The sequence below is a fragment of the Pongo abelii genome, chromosome X (genome assembly GCF_028885655.2).
Source record: "Pongo abelii isolate AG06213 chromosome X, NHGRI_mPonAbe1-v2.0_pri, whole genome shotgun sequence".
Lineage (NCBI taxonomy): Eukaryota > Metazoa > Chordata > Mammalia > Primates > Hominidae > Pongo > Pongo abelii.
The window spans coordinates 76,248,279-76,262,151 of record NC_072008.2 but is presented as its reverse complement, the minus strand read 5'-3'; the positions used below and the strand labels follow the sequence as shown (position 1 = coordinate 76,262,151).

At 40.8% G+C, this 13,873-nt stretch overlaps 1 protein-coding gene across 6 annotated transcripts in view; it reads right to left on the bottom strand.

Annotated features, from left to right (window-relative positions):
• TAF1 (TATA-box binding protein associated factor 1) overlaps positions 1–13,873 on the bottom strand; it is a 96,825-nt gene that overhangs the window by 24,650 nt on the left and 58,302 nt on the right. The gene's annotated exons all lie outside the window — the stretch shown is intronic.

Here is a 13,873-nt window from a genome sequence, read left to right as displayed (position 1 = left end):
CAGGAATGTAGATGATAGGTTAGAAGGAGACAAATGTAAAGGCTGGGACATTCGCCAGGCGACTAGGCAAAATATAATGTGAACTTTAGTGACATACTGGATGTTGGAACTTATTCAAAGTAAAGAATAAAAAACAAGAGTTTCCTAGACGTAGCTACTGGGTAATGTTAATGCCTCATTAAACCCAGATTGGAAATTGTAAATGAGTGATTCAAGTAAAGAAGGAGAGAGGGAGAAAGTTGGAATAAAGAAGGATAGGAGGAAACAATAATACATTCAGCTTGAGGTATGTTTTAAGTTCCATTGAGACATCCAAGAGGAAATGTTTGGTAAGTGGCTTTGTCTACAACAGAGTCATCAGGAAAGAGGTGACAACTGAAGTTACAGGAGTGGGCAGAACATTCAGTAAAGGAGATTAAAAAGGAATAGTTTAAGAGGTGGGAGAAAAATAAGTGCTTTTTTATTTTTGGAGTCTTGCTCTGTCACCCAGGCTGAAGTGCAGTGTCATGATCTTGGCTCACTGCAACGTCTGCCTCCCAGGTTCAAGTGATTCTCCTGCCTCAGCCTCCCAAGAATGCTGAGTGCATTCTCATGCCATGTGCCACCACGCCTGGCGAATTTTTTTGTATTTTTAGTGAAGACGGGGTTTCACCATGTTGGCCAGGCTGGTCTCGAACTCCTGACCTCAGGTGATCTACCCACCTCGGCTTCCCCCAGCCAGAGCTAAAAACTGTCATAGAAGCCAATCACAATACAGTTGTGAGGAAAGAATGGTCAATGATGTCAAATACTAGGGTGAGGTCAAGATAAGGACCGAAAAGTGCCCACTATATCTGACAATTATGTGATCCTGTTTACTTGGTAGACTGGACAGGGTGGAAGCCAGCTTAAAGCTAAGCGAGGCATTACTGGAAGACAAAGAAAATTGTGAGAGATGTTACATATTCATAAAAGAAGTCTGGCTGTCATAAAAAAGAATGAAACTCTGATACATGCTACAACATGGATGAACCTTGAAAATATGGTAAGTAAAACAAACCAGACACAAAAGGAAGAATATTGTATATAATGTACGATTTACTTATATGACATACCTAGAATAGGCAATTTCATAGAGATAGAAACTAGAATAGAGGTTACCATGTAAGGGGTATAGTTTCTGTTTGGAATAATAAAAAAGTTCTGGAAATACACAGTGGTAATGGTTGCACTACACTGTGATTGAACTTAATGCCACTGATTTGTACACTTAAAAATAGTTAAAATGATGGCTGGGCACGATGGCTCATACCTGTAATCCCAGCACTTTGGAAGGCTGAGGGGAGGTGGATCACCTGAGGTCAGGAGTTTGAGACCAACCTGGCCAACATGGTGAAACCCCGTCTCTACTAAAAATACAAAAATTACCCGGGCGTGGTGGTGCACGCCTGTAATCCCAGCTACTCTGGAGGCTGAGGCAGGAGAAACGTTTGAACCCAGGAAGCGGAGGTTGCAGTGAGCCAAGATCGCGCCACTGCACTCCAGCCTAGGAAACAGAATGAGACTCCATCTCAAAAAAAAAAAAAAATAGTTAAAATGACAAATTCTTATATTATGTATATTTTACCATAATAAAAAAGTCTGTACGGAAAGAGAAAGAGACAAGATGGCAGCAAGAGACCCAAACAGGATTGGGGAAGTTTTTCTTCTCTTCAATGACATGAAGGACTTAACTTTCATATGGAAATATTTCTTTTTTCTTTTTCTTTTTCTTTTCTTTTTTTTTTTTTTTGGAGACAGAGTCTCATTCTGTCACCCAGGCTGGGGTACAGTGGCACGATCTCAGCTCCAGGTGCATGCCACCAGTCCCGGCTAATTTTTGTATTTTTAGTAGAGATGGGGTTTCACCATGTTGGCCAGGCTGGTCTTGAACTCCTGGCCTCAAGTGATCCACCCGCCTCGACCTCCCAAAGTGCTGGGATTACTGTTGTCAGCCACCAAGCCTGGTCAGAAATACTTATACCTTGGGTCCCAATCACTGATGGAAAAAAAAAACACCCTTATTATTTATGAGTGGCCAAACTTACAGAGTAGTACCCTCATAACAAAGACTTAGAAACTAGTATTATGGAAATACTTTAAGCATTATATTTAACCTATGAACAATACTGAATCATCTATTCATATTCTTCAAATTGAAACCTTTAGACTTAATAACCAGTTAGGCAAAAAAGAGCACAAGCACAATGGCAGCAAAGCTTTTAAATTTTATATTGAATATCGACAATGAAAAATAAATAAACAAAATAAAAACTTTTAAATTACCTAGGAATAAACTCGACAATGAGAAATTCAAAAGCAACAAAAACTATAAAATTAAATAAATTAAACAAAACATGCCTAGAAACTATATGAAGAAAACTAGAAGCCATTATTGGGGGACATAAAAGAAAATGTGAATAAATGAAGAAACATAAGCTCCCAGGTGGAAAAATGGAGAATTATAAAGATATACAGTTTCTCCAAATTAATCTATAAATTAAATAAGGTCTCAATCATGTTTATTTATTCGAGGACAAGGTAGAATCTAACAAAAATGACCTTAGAGTTTATTTAGGATAATTAGGCAAGCACAGTCAAGGAATTTAAAATGTTAAAGCCTTTGTGATAAAACAATTATATCTGGTGATAACAGCACCAGACTAGACAAACAGATCAATGAAGCAGAATAGAAAGCTCTCAAATAGGTTCAAGAATATATAAGAATTTAGTATATTATAAAGGTGGCATTGTGGCCAGGTGCATTGGCTTATGCCTGTAATCCCAGCACTTAAGGAGGCTGAGGCAGGTGGACCATTTGAGCCCAGGAGTCCGAGACCAGCCTGGGCAACATGGTGAAACCCTATCTCTACAAAAAACACAAAAATTAGGCCAGGCGCGGTGGCTCAGGCCTGTAAGCACTTTGGGAGGCCGAGGCAGGCGGATCACGAGGTCAGGAGATAGAGACCATCCTGGCTAACATGGTGAAACCCCGTCTCTACTAAAAATACAAAAAATTAGCTGGGCATGGTGGCGGGCACCTGTAGTCCCAGCTACTCGGGAGGCTGAGGCAGGAGAATGGCATGAAACTGGGAGGTGGAGCTTGCAGTGAGCCGAGATCGCGCCACTGCACTCCAGCCTGGGTGACAGAGCGAGACTCTGTCTCAAAAAAAAAAAAATTAGCCGGGCTTGGTGATGTGTGCCTGTAGTCCCAGCTACTTGGGAGGCTGAGGTGGGAGAATAGCTTGAGCCCAGGAGGTGGAGGCTGCAATGACCCATGATCACACTACTGCACTCCAGCCTGGGCAACAGAGCAAGACCTTGTTTCAAAAAAAAAAAAAAAAAAAGGAGGTAGCATTTCAATTAGTAGAAAAGGTTAGACTGTTCCATAAATGGGACTTGGGCACTTTGGCTAGTCATTTGGGAAAGAAAGTTAAATATTTACCTTCTACTTAAGGTTTTATTCTAACAAGTATATAAACATTTAAATATTTAAAATACTGTATGTATTAGAAGAAAATATGGTTTGCTATCTTGGGGGTAGGGAATATCTTTTGAACAGTTATAATACCAAAGATAAGAATCATATAGGAAAAGACTGATAAATACAAATGTATGCATATGAAGTTTCCATATGTCAGAAATACCATAAAACTTAACATTAAAAGACTTTCTGGGCATGATAGAATAAATGCTATTGGATTAGTCCTCCTACTATAACCAGAAAACTAGAAAAAAACAAATGAAACAACTGTTTTCAGACACTGAGCAACTAGTAGTGTAAGACTGTGTGATCCTTGTGAGAAGGAAAGGGAAATGAAGTGAGCCCTACAATTGTCCCTGGCTTTCTGCTGAAGGCAAGCCAATTATAATAGCAGTCTTCCTGAGCTGTGGAGACATATTGGAGTCTGAGGAGGTTAAGACAGCTGGAAATTGCAAGTCGCAACTGGAGAAGAGGGTTCTCCACAGAAAAATAACAAGATCTGCAAGGGCTCCCTTTAGTCTTTGGCTGAATAACTAATAAGCTGCACAGGCATAGGATGAGACTCCAGAATGTCAGGCAAAGGTTGTATAACCTGAACAACTATCAGAGCCCAAAAAAGGTTGGGAGATGCTCAAAAGTTGGGGACAAGGGGAGATTTCTCAGTTTTTCTTTGTAAATTTATATCTAGATTGTGGGGTCCAACTGAGCATTCTACAACTTCAGGCTCTCAGGTTTCATGACACATGTTCTACCTATGTCCATCCCAAAGATGGCTTCTTACTGGAGTTGATTTTGGTTTTAAGAGCACTAGAGGAGAAACTTGCTATGAAATATTTGGGAAAGAGGAATCTCATCATGACTAGCTCAGCATCACCTATTGGTTCAGACTATGGAGCTCATTTCAAATAAGATCAGGCACATTTAGGGTGATATAGCCACATATTATGCAGTTCATTTCAAATTTAACTAAACATTAAGTAGTAAGGCCTCTGCCAATTTTGTTAAGTCTGGCAAAAAGTTTGGGTTGTATTTTTCAGAAGGGACTTATCTGTATGACTCTCTCCTTTAACTGTTGTGGTCCTTTTGGGACGGGTGCAAATAACTCCAACCACTTAAAGTTGTGGGCTTTCCTGATCATTAATGTTCTTTTCAAATGCTATTTAAACATGAACAGAGGTTCCGAGACTGATCTAGTACTTACGTGGCAGCTGGAAGGTACAATGGCTTAACTCTATAATTAGCGTACAGTCCACTGTCATCACTTAAGGACAAGACTAATTCCTCTGATACATGCTGCTTATGTCCAGATGTGCTTTATATGGAGTGTTACTTATCTTCTGGTTTTTGCCTAATGACCCTAATCTTAGTGCTAAGTATTCTGGCTATATACAATATAGTTCACGGGCTAAACATGTGACTAATAAAGGGTAAGTCAATGAAGTCAGTGTAAAATGTTATAGAAATATGCTCATATGCAGTACATTATGTGTGAAGGATGTGAATATAGTCAAAATAATGTTAACTAGAGATATCATTCTACTAATTTAGATTAACTTTAATACTAACAATAAAATTTTACAACATAAAAATTTTAAAGTAGAGAATAAAGTCCACATGGACTTTGTTACTATTTTTATTTTTTGTTTTTTGAGACAGGGTCTCTGTCAACCAAGCTGGAGTGCAGTGGCACAATTATCACTGCAGCCTTGAACTCCTGGGCTGAGCAACAGGCACACACTACCATGCCCAGCTAACTTAAAAAATTTTTTTAGAGACAGGGTCTCTTGCCAGGGCTGATCTTGAACTTCTGGCCTCAAGAGATCCTCCTGCCTTGGCCTCCCAAAGCATTAGGATTACAGGAGTGAGCCGCTGCACCCAGCCTGGATTTTGTTACTATTAATTAAAAACAGAGGCAGGCTCATATTTGGCTGAACCAACAACGTTTTAAACAGAAATATTATTTTGTGTATATCACCTGATAGTAGGAAATATTTCATGTGCCTTTCACTCCTCAATGTCTTTATGGTGTCTTTCTAGATGTCACCATTTCATATCACATGGCACCACTAACCCTTATAGCCCTATTCAGAAGTTTCCTATTCTCTCATCCACTGGTTAAGGAGGGAGGAAAGTCAGCTTTCTAGGCTGTCCACTGCTACTATCCAGACATTATTTACTTCTTCTTGGGAAGAAAAAAAAATCTCTCCTACTCTAAGGCCTGTTTTTTACTATGCCAGAGGTTGAAGACTTGGAGCCAGATTTGGCCTGCAGATAGATGTTTTTATTTGGCCAAAGGAGTAAAAAAATATTTAAACTATTTGCAAATACATAAAAATTTGAGAAATGCCACATAAAAAGTCCAGATTTTCAGCTTCTCTTGAAAAATTAAGTTATCTAGCAACACTGGATACTCATTTCCTTAGGACAACAATCAGAAAAAGGACATGCTGCTTTAGATGGAATATGCACTCTTCTAGTTTAGCACAATCCCACCTAGCCCACCTTAGTCATTTACATGACTTGCCTGGCCCCTGCAGGACACGTGAGTTTGAAATCTGTGTTCTTCACCTTTAGTCACCATTATTAACTGATTATCATTCACAAAGACTTATGCACCTGGCACAATCATTCTCTCGGCTCCAAATCTCTCCCATCATAGTGAGTTACTTTATTGTTCACATGTACAACCTATCCAAATCCCTGCAAATCTTTGTGCCAATAGTTTGCACCTTTGCTCCAGCCAAACACATCTATGGCTACACCCAGAATGCTATCTACTGAAAACTGCTTCACCTCTGGAACTTTCAACTCCAAATATTCTACTTTCTTATCACAGCCTTGTATCTGTCCAGTTTTTTCATTCTCTTTCTCTTACTCCAAGAAAACTGCCAGGCCCATTAATTTCTATCTCTCAACATATTAAGCCTCTCCTGGCATTACTTTAATGCATAATCAGCCCCATGTTTTAAAAACTAAGGTAATGCAGAAGAATATATCAAACTAAGCTATGGGATCATTGTTGTGTAACTTCCTGAATCAGCAATTTTACCTGAAGATTGGAGAGGGGATATAAAGTAATTTGGTAAGAAATTTGAAGCAAGTTAAAGTACAGATAAGCCTAATGGAAAATTTGCATAAATTTTTAAGATAAAACATAAATTGCCAAAGAAATTTCAAGCTTTTGTGGAGCTGCTCTGAGATATTCCCCCAAACTGGAGACTATATAGTCACAATCCTCTGCAATAAAGCATCACTAAAGAGTGACAAGGTTTGAGATGCCCGAACTTCAATAATTTTTTTTTTTTTTTTGCTAATACTCTCAATTCCCAATCTTTCCAGTACGTCCACAAAACAAAATCTCAATCCTGAATCAATTTTATTATCTGCCTTCTCAGTTTCCTAACTGAGATTAGGATTTTTGTCAGATGAGCACTGACAAAAATTACAGAACTGTGCCAACTGATACTGCCAAAAAAAAAAAAAAAAAAAAGGTCTCCATCTTCAGCTGGACCTTCAAAAGCTGCTCAACAGCGTTCTTCTGAAATGCCCCTAATCAGCTCCTTTTCCAATTTCCCATAAAAATAATTCGCTTATTGATATTTTTCTTCAAATTCCTTCTCCCACTTTAATCTCAGCAAAAAATACGCTGTTTCCTACTTTACAGAGAAATAAGATGTTACTTAGGCAGAAACTTTCTCAATGTCTATCTTCCCACCTCCATAGGCATTTCATATCCTTAATTTTCTTCTCTTTGACCTATACAAACGTCTCCTCTGCCCAACCGCCTTCATCCCCTCAACATATTGTCTACTTCCTTCCTCCTTTCACAAGCAACTCTCAATCTCTACTTTCTTGCTTCCCATTCATTCATAACCCCTGCAGTCTGCCTTTTCATTCTACCACTTCAATGAAATAACTCTTCTAATAACCACCCTCTTTGCTCTTCTCTGTTGACACCTGACCTGTTGGTAATTTTCCCTCTTTGAAATCCTCTTCTCTTGGTTTGCAGTATATTATTCTCTCCTAGTTTTTCTTCTTTCATTCTGGCCACTCCTTCATATTCTTTTTTTTTTTTTTTTTTTTGAGACGGAGTCTCGGTCTGTCGCCAGGCTGGAGTGCAGCGGTGCAATCTCAGCTCACTGCAACCTCCGCCTCCCGGGTTCAAGCGATTCTCCTGCCTCAGCCTCCGGAGTAGCTGGGACTACCGGCTCATGCCACCATGCCCAGCTAATTTTTTGTATTTTTAATAGAGGCAGGGTTTCACTATGTTGGCCAGGATGGTCTCGATCTCTTGACCTCATGATCCACCCGCCTCGGCCTCCCAAAGTGCTGGGATTACAGGCGTGAGCCACCATGCCGGGCCTCACCTGTTATCTTAAATATTGGAATTTCTCAGGTCTATTCTTATCCCACATCCTCTAAACTAAACAGTGACTCTTATGTTTTTTGGGGTCACACACTTTGATAATCTGATAAAATCTATGGTCTTTCTACTCAGTAAAATATACAGTCATATTTTACATACAACATCAGAGGGTTCAAGGAATGTACCCTACTCCCCATTTGAGCTCATCTACTTATATTTTTGTATGCTGATAATCTGAAAAGTAACCATATTTATAGTATAAATTCTCTTCTGAGGCCAGGTGCAAAAGCTCACGCCTATAATCCCAGCACTTTGGGAGGCCGAGGGAGGTGGAGCATTTGAGGTCAGGAGTTTCAGACCAGCCTGGCCAATATGGTGAAACCCCGTCTCTACTAAAAATACAAAAATTAGCTGGGTGTGGTGACATGTGCCTGTAATCCCAGCTACTTGGGAGGCTGAGGCAGGCAAATCACTTGAACCTGGGAGGTGAAGGTTGCCATGGGCCAAGATCGCACCACTGCACTCCAGCCTGGGCGACAGAGCAAGACTCTGTCTCACGATCTCGGCTCACGTCAAGCTCGGCCTCCCAGGTTCCTCCCACCATTCTCCTGCCTCAGCCTCCCGAGTAGCTGGGACTACAGGCACCAGGCGCCCGTCACCACGCCCGGCTAATTTTTTATATTTTTAGTAGAGATGGGGTTTCACCTTGTTACCCAGGATGATCTCAATCCCCTGACCTCGTGATCCGCCCACCTCAGCCTCCCAAAGTGCTGGGATTACAGGCGTGAGCCACCGTGCCCGGCCTAGATGTGCCATTTTTTAAACAATTTCCTATTGTTGGATATTTAGAGGGCTCCATGTTTTTGCAATTACAAACAATGCTGCAAAGAACATTTGTACATGTACCTTTATAAACTTGTGTGGAGTAGTCCCTAGAAGTGAAGTTGCTTAGCCAATGGAAATGAACATTTATAGTCCTCTAAAACGTTTATACTGATTTATGTTTCCACCAAGAGCATGAGTGCTTGATACCATCTTAAAATCTCCATCCTTTACCCATGCCCCCAACTTCTAACCATTTATGAAACATCAATTCTACCTCCTAAGTATCTCCACACCCCATCTTCATTTTTTTACTCTTAATGATACTGACCTTAGTTCAGGCCGTCAGTATTTTTAACTGGGAATGCTGTCAATAGTTTCTTTACTGGTCTCTATCTTATTCTCCTCCTCCAATCCATTCTTCAGATAGGTTTCAGAATGATACATTCAGGTACTAGTACCTGATATGTCCCTTTCTCCTTCTAAAGGTTTGGTGTAACATACTAGGCTTTTCATGATTTGGCCCCTCTACCTTTAAAATCTCGTATCTCACTACCAAACGTAATTCCACCATGCATCCTAGTCATATTTAACTACCGGCACTTCCCTATCCAAGGCACCTTCACCTACTTTTGCATTTGTGCTATCTGCCAGGAACTTCTCCCCCACCATTTTCCACTTGACTATTTCCTTGGCACAGTAGGTGCTCAATAAGTAGTTATTATCATCATCATTCTTCAAAACTCAGTTCAAAAGTTACTTCCTCTTAGGAGAGTTCCCTGCTTCCTTCTGCTTTTTTGAGACGGAGTCTTGCTCTGTCGCCCAGGCTGGAGTGCAGTGACGCGATCTCGGCTCACTGCAAGCTCCGCCTCCCAGGTTCACACCATTCTCCTGCCTCAGCCTCCTGAGTAGCTGGGACTACAGGCACCCGCCACCATGCCTGGCTAATTTTTTGTATTTCTTAGTAGAGACGGGGTTTCACTGTGTTAGCCAGGACGGTTTCAATCTCCTGACCTTGTGATCCGCCCACCTCGGCCTCCCAAAGTGCTGGGATTACAGGCATGAGCCACCGCGCCCGGCCTCCCTGCTTTCTATATGAGGAAAAACCATGGAAAACATATAGAAAATGAAAACAAAGACAATCCTAACCCCATGTCACAGAAATAACCACTATTATCACTCTGGTGTGTTTCCTTCCAGCCTTTTTTGTATGTATATACATCTTTTTTTAAAAAGCGTGACAGATAAAATAAACATCTTTGTGCTCTGCTTTTCTCACTTAACATTGTGAGCATTTTTTGGTCATTAAGTTTTCCAAAAAAGAGCTTTAAATCTGTACCTAATAATTAATTATACAGATGGCACTATAACATCATCCCCTTTATGTCAACTATTCAGGTTAAATAAATCCTTGCTAATATAAATAACAATATCATGAATACCTTTGACTACATCTCTGATTAGGATTATAATCTTACCACATGCTAAGTACTTACATGCACTATTTTATTTAATCCTCACAACAACCCTCTTGAGGGGGGTACTATTATTCTTATTTTACAGATAGGAGAAGCAGAGACTAAGTTATTCGCTCAAAGTCACATTGCTATTAAGTGGTGGGGCCAATGTTCAAATCCAAGTCTACTTGACAATAAAGTCTGTTCATTCAACAATTTATTTTAGTCTCTCAATGTTGCCAAATAGCTTTCCAGAAATCTCACACAATTTTATACTGCCAACAGCAATACGTGAGAGCACCTGTCTCACTACCATTATGTCTACTAAAAAATTGAGTTGGCCAGGCGCAGTGGCTCACGAGGTCAGAAGTTCAAGACCAGCCTGGCCAAGATGATGAAACCCCGTCTCTACTAAAAATACAAAAATTAGCCAGGCACGGTGGCGGGAGCCTGTAATCTCAGCTACTCGGGAGGCTGAGGCAGGAGAATTGCTTGAATCCGGGAGGCGGAGGGTGCAGTGAGCCAAGATCACGCCACTGTACTCTAGCCTGGGCGACAGAGCAAGACTCCATCTCAAAAAAAAAAAATTGAGCTAATCTAATAGGTTTTAAAAAGAAAAAAGTATCTCTTTCTTTCAATTGCTTTTTTTTTTTTTTTTCCTTCTTGAGACTAAGTCTCACTCTATCACCCAGGCTGGAGCGCAGTGGCACTATCTCGGCTCACCGCAACCTCTACCTCCCAGGTTCAAGCAATTCTCATGCCTCAGCCTCCTGAGTAGCTGGGATTACAGGCACCCGCCTCCACGCCTGGCTAATTTTTGTATTTTTAGGATAGATGGGATTTCACCATCTTGGCCAGGCTGATCTCAAACTCCTGACCTCAGGTGATCTATCTGCCTCGGCCTCCCAAAGTGCTGGGATTACAGGCATGAGCCACCACACCTGGCCCAACTGCATTTCTTTGATTACTAGTGCAACAGAATATTTATTCATGTTTGTTAGCTATTTAATTTTGTCTTTTGTGATTTGTCCATCTGCCCTCTGCTTACTTTTTTATTAGCATCTTCTGGGTTTTTCTTACATAAGCTCCTTACATAAGGAGCTTACATAAGCTCCTTGTTTTACATAAGCTCCTTGTAAGTCTGCCCTATGTCCTAAGTCAGCCATCACCAGGTCAAGTGCCTTTCTGTAACACTCTTGCTTATCACTTGCTATACATAGTCTTTTTTAGACATCTATGAGCTTACCAACACTTCCACTGCCAGAATTCTGGGTGATTAGGTGTTTTCATGAAACAATAATGGATAATTGACCCAACAAGGGACATTTCCACTCTCCAATTTCCAATGTGTAATAAGCAGAGCAAACTGAGAAAGTACATTCTTTCAACCCAAACCAGAATGAACAAAAATGGAAGTCTCATCTCCTTAATGATATATGCATGTTCTAGTTACGTATAGTTCCCTGAACTTGCCCCGCTCCTTCATTCTTCCATGATATTGAACATTGTGTTCTCTGCCCAGAATGCTTATTTCTTCATCAGTCTTTCTGACTGTCCAATCCTTCACCTTTTCTCTCCAATTCTCTGCCCCTTCTGACAAACTTAACAGCCATATTACTTACTGCTAAAAATTACAGGAGAAAAGTCTTATAATCATGTGGATTCTTAGTTGAGAACCTCAGTACGCCAGATAATTCTCTCAAATGTCCTTAGCTCCCTCTTCTATTTGTTTAAGGAATTATAAGAAATTGTTTCCCTGCTTCATTCCTTCAATGTTCTCCCATTTAGGATCAAGTACAAACTCAAGTATAGCACACAAAATCCTCTATGATTTGACTCTTGCCTGCCTCTCGAAACAGTTATTTACCAGTATGTACACTTGAACTGCAACCCCAACACTATTTTTTTTTTTTTTTTTTTGAGACGGAGTTTCACTCTTGTTGCCCAGGCTGGAGTGCAATGGCGGCATCTCAGCTCCCTGCAACCTCCGCCTCCAGGGTTCAAGCGATCCTCCCACCTCAGCCTCCCGAGTAGCTGGGATCACAGGCATGTACCACCATGCCCGGCTAATTTTGTATTTTTAGTAGAGACGGGGTTTCTCCATGTTGGTCAGGCTGGTCTCAAACTCCCAACTTCAGGTGATCTGCCGGCCTCGGCTTCCCAAAGTGCTGGGATTACAGGCGTGAGCCAACACACCCAGCCTGTTTCTTAAACCTATCATGTAATTTCAGGCCTCTGTGCCTTTACATATTGCTGTTCTCTCTACCCTAGAACATTTTCTCCTCCACATTCTTTGCCAAGTAAACACCATTGATCTTTCAGAACTCAGCTTAAGAAAACTCTCTTCTAGATGGGTGTGGTGGCTCATGCCTGTAATCCTAACACTTTGGGAGGCCAAGATGGGAGGATGGCTTGAGCCCTGGAGTTCCAGACCAGACTGGGCAACACAGCAAGACCCCCATCTCTATTTACAAAAAAGAAAAAGAAAAAACAAAACCCTCTTCCAGAAAGCTTCCTCTAACCCCACTTTTTTTTTTTTTTTTTTGAGATGAGGTCTCACTATGTTGCCCAGGCTGGTCTTGCACTCCTGAGCTCAAATGATCCGCCCACCTTGGCCTCCCAAGGTGCTAGGATTACAGGTGTGAGCCACCGCACCCCGCCCCACTCTAATTTAGATATACTGTCCTGTGACACTCTGTGCATGCTTATAGCAATAAAATTTAAGTACTATAATTTTTCTTTTCTGTTTCCCCAACTAAACTAACTTGGGGCAGAGACCATATCTGATTTGATATTTATAACATCTATCAGTGCCAGCACATGTAAGTACTCAGTGTTTAAAAATTGAGTCATTAAAAACTGAACTATATTAGCTCGTTTATGAAGCCTTCCCTAACTCTCAGGTTATTCCTTGCTCTCGTCTGATGCACTCTGCACATACTTCTATTATAGCTCTTGTCAAGCTGCATTTTACTTATTTATTTTATTTATTTATAGAGACAGGGTCTTGCTCTTGCCCAGGATGTAGTGCAGGGGCGTGATCATAGCTCAATGCAGTCTTGAAATCCTGAGTTCTAGTGATCCTCTTGCCTTAGCCTCCCAAATATCTAAGACTTCAGGCACTCACCACCATACCTAGCTAAGCTTTTGTTTATAAGTTTTTTAAACAGACAAGGAAGGTCTTGCTATGTGTGCCCAGGCTGGTCTCAAACTCCTGGCCTCAAGCAATCCTCCCACCTCAGCCTACCAAAGTGTTGAGATTACAGGTATGAGCCACCGTGCCTGGTTCCAAGCTGCATTTTAATTGTCTCTTTCTGCCAAATGGATTGTGAATTACTTGAGGACAGTGACTGTCTTTCTTATCAGTAGATTAAGCAGCTAGCACAGGGTCTGGAATATGTTATTCAATCAACTCATGTACTGAGCAAAACTCCATGCACCAAGGAAGCTCACCATGGTCTATAGCTACCCATTTCCCTAAGCTCCATGTAAGGGCCTGGGACATATGTGAGTTTTCACATTCCAGGAAAAAGCAGTGATGGCTCAGAGACCAAATGGATAAAAATCCATTTGATTTTTATTCTCACCTCATTTTTCTGTGCCTTCCAAGATTTCAAAAGTAAGCGTATACTACTTTTTCATCATTAACGGCTAATAGCAATCTTTATAGAACATACACACTAAAATATATGCTTGCTTTAAAAAAAAAGACTGGGAGCGGTGGCT